This window comes from Geotrypetes seraphini, chromosome 2, assembly GCF_902459505.1.
Source record: "Geotrypetes seraphini chromosome 2, aGeoSer1.1, whole genome shotgun sequence".
NCBI lineage: Eukaryota > Metazoa > Chordata > Amphibia > Gymnophiona > Dermophiidae > Geotrypetes > Geotrypetes seraphini.
Genome location: NC_047085.1, coordinates 265734002 through 265746382, shown reverse-complemented (window position 1 = coordinate 265746382; position 12381 = coordinate 265734002).

Sequence of the window (12381 nt, the reverse complement as noted above, 5' to 3'; positions counted from 1 at the left end):
CCAGGCGAGCCTTTCTCCGCCAATTTGAATCTTGGAGTTCAGCCATATAGATTGATTTGTAGATTTGTGAACTGGAATTGTTGTTAAATGACTTACATAACGCAATGTTTTCCATGTATCAGCTAATATTCTGTTATCTTTACTGTAACTAGGCATTTTGATACTGAGCACATGACAAAGGCGCAAAGGAGACATGAGTTGCCATTCAAGCCACAACCAATCTGGGAGTTTTTCCATGAGCTCTGGGAGGACCCAATACATACCCTGGCGCAAAATATAGGCTTGATGATACCTATAAAAATTGAGAAAATTTACCCCTCCCTCTGAAATGGGCCTTTGTAAAGATACCAAGGCTACTCTTATCAGTACTTGGACGACCTGTCTTTTTGATTGTCCAAGTGCCTATTTAGGCGGGTTTTTAGATGTATTTTCTTTTTGATTATGAGCCCTATATTGTCTAAATTTCTCCACAAGGATTCTTTTTCCTGCTGTAGTAAGATGTAGCCCATCAGTACAATACAGTGTATCCCAGGACAAGCAGGCAGCATATTCTCACATGTGGGTGACGTCATACACGGAGCCCGGATGCGGACAGCTTCGCAAGCAGACTTGCTTGTAGAACTTCAGAAAGTTCACGATTGCCTTCCTGCTCTGCGTATTGTGCATCTCTCCTCAATTCTCAGTTTTCTGCGGAGGAAAAGTATCACTGTTTGCCGACGACACCAAACTATGTAACATAGTAGGCAAAAGCAGTGTGCCTGACTTTATGATGCAGGACCTACGGCAGCTGGAACAGTGGTCATCAACTTGGCAGCTAGGCTTCACTGCTAAAAAATGTAAAGTAATGCACCTAGGCAAAAAAAATCCACACAGAACTTACACACTAAATGGTGAAACCTTGTCCAGGACCACGGTGGAACGTGATTTAGGAGTGATCATTAGCGATGATATGAAGGCTACCAATCATGTGGAGAAAGCTTCGTCCAAGGCAAGACAAATGATGGGCTGCATCCGTAGGGGTTTTGTCAGCAGAAAACCTGAAGTCATAATGCCACTGTACAGATCCATGGTGAGACCTCATCTCGAGTATTGTGTTCAATTCTGGAGACCACACTACCGGAAAGATGTGTTGAGAATTGAGTCGGTTCAGCGAATGGCTACCAGGATGGTCTTGGGGCTCAGGGATCTCACATATGAAGAAAGGCTAAAAAAACTTCAGATGTACTCACTGGAGGAGTGAAGAGAGAGGGGGGACATGATTGAGACCTTTAAGTACCGTATTTGCCGGCGTATAAGACGACTTTTCAGTACCTTAAAATCCTCCCCAAAGTCGGGGGTCGTCTTATACGCTGGGTACTGTTAACATGCCCTTACTTTACATTAGAGAGCTGCACGGGGACGCCCCTAGGGTCGCGGGGATCCCGTGGGGACGCCCCCTAGGGTCGCGGGGATCCCATGGGGACGCCTCCGAGGGTCGCGGGGCTCCTGCGGGGCTGGATGTACTCAGTCTTCTGGATGTACGCGGCTCTTCTTCTCCCTACCTTCTCTGCTTGCAGCACAGAGCCGAACAGAAGTCTTCCCGACGTCAGCGCTGACGTCGGAGGGGAGGGAGGGCTTAAACAAAGCTTAAACAAAGCCCTCCCTCCCTCCGACGTCAGCGCTGACGTCGGGAAGACTTCCGTTCGGCTCTGTGCTGCAGGCAGGGCAGATAAGGAGAAGGAGAGTAGCCTCGCGGTTCGAGTGGCTACCAAGGGAGAGGGGCGGCCCGCCCCGCCCCGGTTGCAGCACAGCCGGCCAGGTTCCCTTACTTTTGTGGCACTTCCCCGACCGACCGATAACAGCCCGGGTCCAACAATCCTCCCTGCCCTGTAGCCACGAATCTAAATTACTTTCTTACAGCAGCTGTAAGAAGGTAATTTAGATTCGCGGTTAAGGGCAGGGAGGTTTGTCGGACCGGGGCTGTTGTCGGTCGGTCGGGGAAGTGCCACAAAAGTAAGGGGACCTGGCCGGCTGTGCTGCACCCGGGGCGGTAGAGAAGGTGTGCGGAAGAAGGGGTAGTCTTATACGGCGAGTATATAACAAACTCTATATTTTAACTGTAAAAGTTGGGGGGGTCGTCTTATACGCCCAGTCGTCTTATACGCCGGCAAATACGGTATATCACGGGGCGTATAGAGGTGAAAGATGATATCTTCAGTCTTACAGGGCCCTCGGTAACCACAGGACACTCGCTGAAAATCAGGGGAGGGAAATTTCAAGGTGATGCTAGGAAGTACTTCTTCACCGAAAGGGTGGTCGATCATTGGAACGAGCTGCCTCAGCAGGTGATTGAGGCCAACAGCGTGTTAGATTTTAAGAAAAAATGGGATATTCACGTGGGATCTATAGGGGAGTAAAAGTCAGGGAGTGGGTCATTGGTATGGGCAGACTCGATGGGCTATGACCCTTTTCTACCGTCAATTTCTATGTTTCTATGTTTCTGTTATATTTGACGCTCATAGAAACATAGAAGATGACGGCAGATAAGGGCCATAGTCCATCAGGTCTGCCCACTCTACTGACCTACCCCCAAGTCTACTATCCTAGGGATCCCACTCCTGGTGACAGGTTCCCTTGGCTTAACCCTTAATCCCACATGGGCATCCCATTTGCTCTTAAATTCTTGCACGCTGTTTGCCTCGATCACCTGCACCGGGAGCTCGTTCCAAGGATCAACCACTCTCTCAGTGAAGACATATTTCCTGGTGTTGCCATGAAATTTCCCGCCCCTGAGTTTGAGCGGATGCCCTCTTGTGGCTGAGGGTCCTTTGAGAAAGAGAATCTCTTCTTCTTTCTCGATACAGCCGGTAATATACTTAAACGTCTCGATCATGTCTCTTCTCTCCCTACGTTCCTCGAGTGAGTACAGCCGCAAATTTTTCAGCCTTTCCTCATATGATAGATCCTTGAGCCCCGAGACCATCCTGGTGGCCATCCGTTGCACCGACTCTACTCTCAGCCCATCTTTTCGGTAGTGTGGCCTCCAGAATTGCACACATGAGGTCTCACCATGGTTCTGTATAATGGCATTATGACTTCAGGCTTCCGGCTGACGAAACTCCTGCGGATGCAACCTAACAACTGTCTTGCCTTAGATGAAGCCTTCTCCACATGATCAGCAGTTTTCATGTCTGCGCTGATGATCACTCCCAAGTCTCGTTCTGTTGAAGTTCTAGCTAAGGTCTCACCATTCAAGGTGTAAGTTCTGCACGGATTTCTGCTGCCGAGGTGCATGATCTTGCATTTCTTAGCATTGAAGCCCAGCTGCCAGGTCGAGGACCAAAGGTCCTGTGTCATACTATCGGGTGAATTGCCGTCTCTCACTATATTGCATAGTTTGGCGTCATCAGCGAATAACTTTATCTTACCTTGAAGCCCCTGAGTTAGGTCCCCTATGAATATGTTGAAAAGGAGCGGGCCCAAGACTGAGTCCTGCGGCACTCCACTGGTCACCTCTGATGTTTTAGAGAGGGTATCGTTAACTACCACCCTCTTAAGTCTGCCACTCAGCCAGTCATTGACCCATGTAGTTAGTGTTTCTCCCAGCCCCATTGATTTCATCTTGCTCAACAGCCTGCGATGCGGGACACTATCGAAAGCTTTGCTGAAGTCTAGGTATACGACGTCCACTAGACTCAGTTCTACTTTGTGCCTTCTCTCACCACGGCTCGTGTTTATTTCTTTTTAGGGTCGCTGTGTATTTCTTGCGCGTTTCATTTAAAAAAGAGACTTTATTTTTTCTTTCAGTCACAGCAGGGCCTACATCTCGGCCTCAGCTGGCGGGTTTCGACTTCCCATATATGTCCCGGCCAGTAACAAGCTTCAAGAAGTGTAGCCATTGCCAGCGCGCAATCTCCCTCACTGATCCACATCGGTGGTGTATTCCGTGTTTGGGACCTGACCATCGTCCAGAGTCGTGTGTTCGCTGTGCTACCCTTCAACCTCATGCCCGCAAACATCATCGAGTTCAAGTGGAAAAACTCTTCGGAGGTATGGATCCACTTGCCCCGGTCTCGACCTCGAATCCAATCAAGCTTACAGGAGTTCCCTCTTCTGCCTTGACCTTGGCTTCAACTTTAATCAAGCCATCCTCGTTCAGCAGGTCCTCGTCCTCGAGTAAATCTGTTAAGTCTTCTCCTGAAGAGACTCTTGCCTTGCTGCCTCCTTCAGGTCAGGTACCAGCAGTGGTTATAAAGATACCAAAGAAGCAGGTCTCCAAGTTGAAGAGTCATTCTTCCTCCTCTTCCTTGGAGACTATAGCCACACTAAATGTACCAGATCCTCAAGTCTCAGTGTCACATTTGAAGACTATGATCCAGACCATCTTGGATCATCAGTTGGTAATATGCTTGCCAAACATGTTCCTACCTTGATTCTGCTTCCTGCATTCCAGCCTGAGTACTTAGCAGTATCACAAGAAGTCGAGTCCTTGGGAGTGCCTCAAGAGGACTCTTCACACTCTATGCAAAGAGTCAAGTCTTTGCGAGTGTCTCGTCTGGAGAATACACATGCTACTCAAGGAGTTGAGTCCTTGTCAGTGCCTCGAGATACCTCGACACCAGGCTTTCAATCCCTTTTGGTATCTCGATCTCGATCTCCAGCCTCCAGCCCTCCCTCCTCGTATAAGGCATCGCCCTTCCTGAGGCATAGGGCAAAGACTCCTCGACTTTCTCGAGACCTGCCTGGTTCAAGGCACAGTTCTCCACACCAGTTGAGGCATTCATCGAGGCACAGGTCCTCTTCTTGAGGCAAGACTCTTCAAGGCCTCCAACTCCAAAATCAAGGACACCACTTCAGATACCGCTGCTTCTTCTCCTACGAGGGATTCTGTCCACTCTCTCAGTGAGTCGTCTATACCTGCATATTCAGACCTCAGATATCAGTACTCAAGTAAAGCTTCACCTTCATTCTCTGTCTTGCGAGGCACCTCAAGATCACCTTCTCCTCGAGGTCAACCTTCCTTGGTGCAGATATCTTTTTCTTCTTTCCTTTTTCAAATGAGTAAGGAACTCAATATTACTTTGGACTCTGATTCCAAGTACTCTCAGGAGTATTTAGAAGAAATGGGTATGTCTCGCCCTCCTGCGGAGTCACACAAATTACCCATTAATAGACTTCTTTCTCAAACTTTCAAGAGAAACCTCGAGACACCTTATTCTATTCCTGCTGTCCCAGGAAAGCTGGATGGTCCACTTCAAGGGCTTCAAGAAATCTCAGTTATCCCAGCAGTCCCTTCTTGCGGAGTCTTCTCTGAAAAAGACCAATCCTGCCAAAGTTTATGCCACTGGCAGGACCATGAACAAATTTGGTCGCCAGTTGTATCAAAATTCTCTCATGGCAACTAGAGTTTTGAATTACAACTTTGTTTTTTCATTTCTTATTTCAAGCATTTGGTTGACACACTGCCTGAATATTTCAAATATATTCCTCAACATCGTCTTCCAGGGTTTCAGCAGACGATCACCACTCTGACTCAACTCCACATGCATCTCTTTCAATCTTCCTATGATGCATTTGAGCTTTCCTCGAGGGTCACTGCCTTTTCAGTAGTGACGCGCAGGATTGCCTGGCTCCGCACTATGTACATGGACCGTAATCTTCAAGATCATCTGACCAACATTCCTTGTCAAGGCAATGAATTGTTTGATGACTCCATCAAGGCAGCTACTAAACGATTGTCTGAACATGAAAAATCGTTTGCTTCCATCACTCGTCCTAAGACTTCTACTTCTAAAGGCTTCAGACCTCTTCCATCTTATCAGAGGTGTTTTCCACAGAGAGAAGCTCCTTATACAAGAGCATCTCCTAAGAAACAACCATAGCAGCAGCAGAGGCAACAGAAACCTCAGACTCCTGCTGCGCCTAAGGCCTCTCAGCCTTTTTGACCATCTACTACAGAGCATAACCTCCATCATTCTGCCTCTGTCCTCTCCCCTTCCTATTAGAGGTCGTCTCCATCATTTTTACCACCGCTGGGAGATCATTACATCAGATCTCTGGGTGCTATCCATCATCAGGGAAGGATGCTCTCTTCATTGCATCCAGGTTCCTCCAGATCTGCCTCCAAAAGAGTATCCTTCCAATCCATCTCAGACCACCCTTCTTCTTCAAGAAGCTCAAGCTCTGCTTCGTCTCCATGCCATCGAGGAGGTTCTGCTGGAACAGCAGAACAGGGGTTTTTACTCCCGTTACTTCCTAGTTCCAAAGAAGACGGGTGATCTGTGACCTATTTTGGACCTCAGAGCCCTCAACAAATTTCTGGTCAGAGAGAAATTTCGGATGCTGTATCTGGCATCTCTATACCTCCTTCTAGATCATAACGATTGGTTATGTTCTCTAGATCTCAAAGAGGCTTACACTCATATTCCCATTCATCCAGCCTCTCGACAATTCTTCAGATTTCGGATGGGGGAATCTGCATTTTCAGTACAGAATGCCACCTTTCGGCCTGGCTTCATCTCCAAGAGTGTTATCTAAGTGCCTAGTGGTAGTGGCAGCACTTAGCACTACGGAACCATGGCATCCAAGTACCTGGACGACTGGCTCATCAAGGATTCAACATCTCAAGGGGTTATTGTAGTGACCCAATGGACTACTAGGTTCCTAAAAAGTTTGGGATTCGAAATCAACTTTCCCAAATCCCAGCTACAGCCCTCTCAAACTTTGCAGTTCATTGGAGCTGTTCTAACTGTCTGACTCAGAGCATTCCTTCCTCAACAACGTCAGGCTGCTCTCATTCATCTCTTCCACAAAGTATCTTCCTTGACTACAATTTCAGCAAGACACATGATGATTCTCCTCAGTCACGTGACTCCTTTTGCCAGACTTCACCTCAGAATTCCTCAGTGGACCCTGGTGTCTCAGTGGGCACAGGCTTGCGACCCACTCTCTCAACACATCAGAGTGACTTCTTCCTTGAGACAGTATCTCCACTGGTGGATGCTCTCTTCCAATCTCTCCAGAGGTTTACTCTTTCAAACACCCCCTCATCAGAAGGTTCTCACGACAGATTCTTTAACCTACGCTTGGGGGGCTCATCTCAATGGTCTCTGGACTCAAGGCCATTGGTCCAGCATGGATCGTCAGTGTCACATCAGTCTGTTGGAACTCAGAATGATTTTCAATGCTCTCAAAGCTTTTCAGCATCTTCTTCACGACCAGGTAGTCCTCATTTGGACGGACAACCAAGTCGCCATGTACTATGTCAACAAGCAGGGAGGAACAGGATCTCTCCCTCTTTGCCAGGAAGCTCTACAGCTGTGGGATTGAGCCATCCTTTACAACACCTTCCTCGAAGCTATCTACATTCAGGGAGAGAAAAACTGTCTGGCGGACAAATTGAGTCATCTTCTACAGCTTCATGAATGGACACTCAATTCCTCGCCTCTTCATTACATTTTTTTCTCAGTGGGGGACTTCCAGATAAATCTCTTCGCGTCTCCCCCACAACAACAACCTGCCCCAGTTCTACTCCAGGATATACTCTTCTCACCGACTGGAGGCAGATGCTTTTCTACTGGAATGGACGAATCAATTTCTCTATGCGTTCCCTTCATTCCCTCTCATTCTCAAGACACTTGTCAAACTCAAGCAGGAACATGCCGCCATGATTCTGATAGCTCCTCGGTGGCCCAGGCAACCTTGGTACTCCCTTCTACTTTAACTCAGCAGCAGGGAGCCAATGCTTCTACCAGTTTTTCTCTCTCTGCTTACACAGAGTCAGGGATCTCTGCTTCATCCCAACCTGCAGTCTCTACACCTGACAGCTTGGTACCTCTCAACCTAACTGCCACTCTACAGTTTTCTCAATCTGTACAGGACATTTTAGAGACTTCTAGGAAGCCTACTGCTAGACAATGCTACAATCAGAAATGGACTAGATTTTCTGCTTGGTGCAACATTTATCACAAGGAGCCTTAATCTACCACCTTGTCTTCAGTTTTAGATTACCTGTTCCATTTGTTTCATTCAGGCCTCAAATCCACATCCATTCGAGTCCATCTCAGTGCAATTACTGCTTTTCATCAGCCTATCGAAGGGAAACCCCTTTCTGCTCATCCTGTGGTTTCCAGATTTATGAAAGTACTTTTCAATGTCAAACCACCTCTCAAACTTCCTCTAGTGGTTAGGGATCTCAGTGTTGTTCTTGCTCAATTGATGAAGCCTCCCTTTGAACCAATGGCTTTGGCTCATCTCAAATATCTCACTTGGAAAGTGATTTTTCTCATTGCTCTCATGTCTGCTTGCAGGGTCAGTGAGCTACTAGCTTTAGTTGCAGACCAACCTTTCACTTTATTCCATCATGACAAGGTGGTCCTCCATACTCATCCTAAATTCTTACCTAAAGTAGTTTCAGAATTTCACCTCCATCAATCCATTGCACTTCCAGTGTTTTTCCCAAAGCCTCATTTTGACCCTGGAGAAACAGCTCTTCATACTCTGGATTGTAAGCGTGCTTTGGCTTTCTACTTGCAATGCCACATAGATCTGCACCTCAATTTTTTGTCTCCTTCGATCCAAATAAGTTGGGACATCCCATTTCCAAGCACACCATCTCCAACTGGTTAGCTGCTTGCATCTCTTTCTGCTATGCTCAGGCTGGACTGCATCTACAGAGTCGAGTCATAGCCCATAGAATCAGAGCCATGGCAGCATCAGTAGGCTTCCTCATATCTACTCCTATTGAGGAATCTGCAAAGCTGCCACTTTGTCCTCGGTTCATACATTCACTTCTCATTATTGTCTGGATACTTTTTCCAGATGGGATGGCCACTTTGGCTAGACAGTTTTACAAAATTTATTCTCCTAAGTTGCCAACACTCCCACCATCCCATTTTGGTAAGCTTGGAGGTCACCCACATGTAAGAATATGCTGCCTGCTTGTCTTGGGATAAAGCACAGTTACTTACCATAACAGGTGTTATCCAAGAACAGCAGGTAGATATTCTCACAACCCACCCACCTCCCCTGGTTGGCTTCTCTGCTAGCTATCTGAACTGAGGAGAGAAGGCAAGGGCGGGAAAGCAATCGTGCATGCGCAGTGCGGCAGTCGCGAACTTTCTGAAGTTCTACAAGCAATTATGCTTGCAAAGCTGTCCGCATCTGGGCTCCGTGGATGACATCACCCACATGTGAGAATATCTGCCTGCTGTCCCTGGTTAACACCTGTTACGGTAAGTAACTGTGCTTTCTTGTCCTCCCATGTATTTCCCCATCCTCCTGTCTTCCTGTCATTGCTAGCCAGTTTACCCAAAAAGTCTACATGAAGTGTACAAGTCATATTTCTAAAGTATCATCACAATTCATTCAAGTTGTAATGGATTTAACAATTTCATGTTCCAAAGAAAAGAACCAAAGCATATGTAGTGGACTGGCATACCAGTCTGTCCCTGGCAATCTTAGTTAGGAAGCCCTGAAAATCTTGCACTACACAAAACAGCCAGAAGTAGCGTTTCACAGCTCTTAGCACTGTAATTAGGACTTTGTTTTACAAGTACCAAATTTGATTTGCAAATAAGTCATCAGAGTTTATTTGACATTTAGTTTAATTATGAAAAATGTTTGTCATCAAAGGAATTTCACAGGAAGGACGATCTTGGCAGACATAAGACAAACCATCTGCTAATGCAAGCAATTAGACAACTATAACATCTCGTGTGGTACCTTCAGTGGATATGACTAATTGCTGTCATGTGGTTTGCTCTATGGAGCAGTATGAAGATGTAAACCTGGTATACAGTGGCATAGCTAGGAAGATTGGCACCCGGCTGTCAGGCACCCCCATGCTCTTGCCCGATGTTTGAGCGCCCCACCCCTTGCCGCTCGAGCGCCCATCCCCTGCATACCTCTTGAAACATTTACCAGTGTGAGCAGCATTTTCCACCCGCTGCTCATGCTGGCTTCAGCCTCCTTCTGATGTCACGTCCTGGTCCCGCAACCAGAAGGTGATGTCAGAAGGGAACCAAAGCCGGTGTGAGCAGCAGTTAGAAGACGCTGCTCGCGCCAGTGAACATATAAAAAGGTACGTGGGGGGGGGGGGGGCAGAGAGGTGGAGATGGCCCCTGGGGTGGTCTTCCCCTTGCTCCCCATCTCCACACTACTGCTAGTATAGTAAAATCAGGGCCTGACTCAAACTTTTTTATCTGATTAACTACAAAGCACACAGAGACATATGTGCTTGGAAAGAGAATTCAAAAAGATGAGTAATTTAAATGAAGTTCATAGGCAGTAATATATATTTATATATCTATCTATACTCATATTTATTTACAGTGTTGTGCAAAAGTCTGGAACCACTTGTAAATTGTGCATTCTTTCAACTTTCTGATTTTTAATTTTAATTTTAACTCTAGAGAGTTCCTAGTGACATCAGCATGTATGATGTCATCACCGTGAAGACATAACTTGCAGCATGATGTTGGGCAAGAGACAGCTTAACTTTTCTGTGGTTGACTAGACTCCTAGTCAGCCTCTTTATTGAGAGCACCACTATTTTGTTGTACCAGGTAGAAAATGACAATTTCAATGGGGGGAAAAAGTGCTCACTGCGGACACGGGGACAAGGCCATCCACCATCCCATGGAGCAGTGGATGCCCCCCCCCCCCCAAGTCATAAGTACCTGGCAAAAACCCAAATAGTAGAGCATTCCATGCCACCGATCCAGGGCAAGCAGTGGCTTCTCCCATGTCTGTCTCAACAGCAGTTTATGGACTTTTCCTCCAGGAACTTGTCCAAACTATTCTTTTGAACCAGCTACGTTAATCACTCTTACTACATCCTCTGGCAATGCATTACAGAGCTTAACTATTCTCTGAGTGAAAAATATTTCCTCCTTTTGGTTTTAAAAGTATTACTCTAACTTCATTGAGTGTCCCCTAGTTTTTGTAAATTTTGATGCAGTAAAAAATCAATCCACTTGTACCTATTCTGCACCACTCAGGATTTTGTAGACTTCAGCTTGGAAAGGAGATGGTTGAGGTGACATATGACTGAAGTCTACAAAATCCTGAGTACCTCTTTAGTCTTTCCTCATACGAGAGGATATCCATCCCCTTGGTCATTTTTCTTTGAACTTTTCCTAGTGCTGCTATAGCTTTTTTGAGTTAAGGAGTCCAAAACAAATCAAAAATACAATCTAGCTAAAGTAAAGGCTATTATAAAACAGCGTAACAACTTACATGATACCAAGGGCAAGCAAGGATCCAAAGTGGTGAACTGGGTTAGAAACTGGCTGTCAGAAAAACGCCAGAGGGTGGTGGTTAATGGAAGTCGCTCAGAGGAAGGAAAGATGAGTAGTGGAGTCCCTCAGGGTTTGGTGCTGGGGTTGATCCTGTTTATGTTTGTGAGTGACATTGCTGAAGGGTTAGAAGGAAAAGTGTGCCTTTTTGCAGATGATACCAAGATTTGTAACAGAGTAGACACCAAAGAAGGAGTGGAAAATATGAAAAAGGATCTGCAAAAGTTAGAGGAATGGTCTAATGCCTGGCAACTAAAATTCAGTGCAAAGAAATGCAGATTAATGCATTTGGGGATTAATAATCAGAAGGAACCATATATGCTGGGAGGTGAGAAGCTGATATGCACGGACGGGGAGAGGGACCTTGGGGTGATAGTGTCCGAAGATCTAAAGGTGAAAAACAGTGTGACAAGGCAGTGGCTGCTGCCAGAAGGATTCTGGGCTGTATAAAGAGAGGCGTAGTCAGTAGAAGGAAGAAGGTGTTGGTGCCCCTGTACAGGTCATTGGTGAGGCCCCACTTGGAGTATTGTGTTCAGTTTTGGAGACCGTATCTGGCGAAGGACGTAAGAAGACTTGAAGCGGTCCAGAAGAGGGCGATGAAAATGATAGGAGGCTTGCACCAGAAGACGTATGAGGAGAGACTGGAAGCCCTGAATATGTATACCCTAGAGCAGTGGTTCCCAAACCTGTCCTAGGGGACCCCCAGCCAGTCAGGTTTTCAAGATATCCCTAATGAATATGCATGAGAGAGATTTGCATACCTGTCACTTCCATTATATGCAAATCTCTCTTATGCATATTCATTAGGGCTATCTTGAAAACCTGACTGGCTGGGGGTCCCCCAGAACAGGTTTGGGAACCACTGCCCTAGAGGAAAGGAGGGACAGGGGAGATATGATTCAGACGTTCAAATACTTGAAGGGTATTAACGTAGAACAAAATCTTTTCCAGAGAACATAATTTAAAGCTGAGGGGTGGTAGATTCAAGAGCAATGTTAGGAAATTCTACTTTATGGAGAGGGTGGTGGATGCTTGAAATGCGCTCCGAGAGAGGTGGTGGAGAGGAAAACGGTGACTGAGTTCAAAGAAGCGTGGGATGAACACA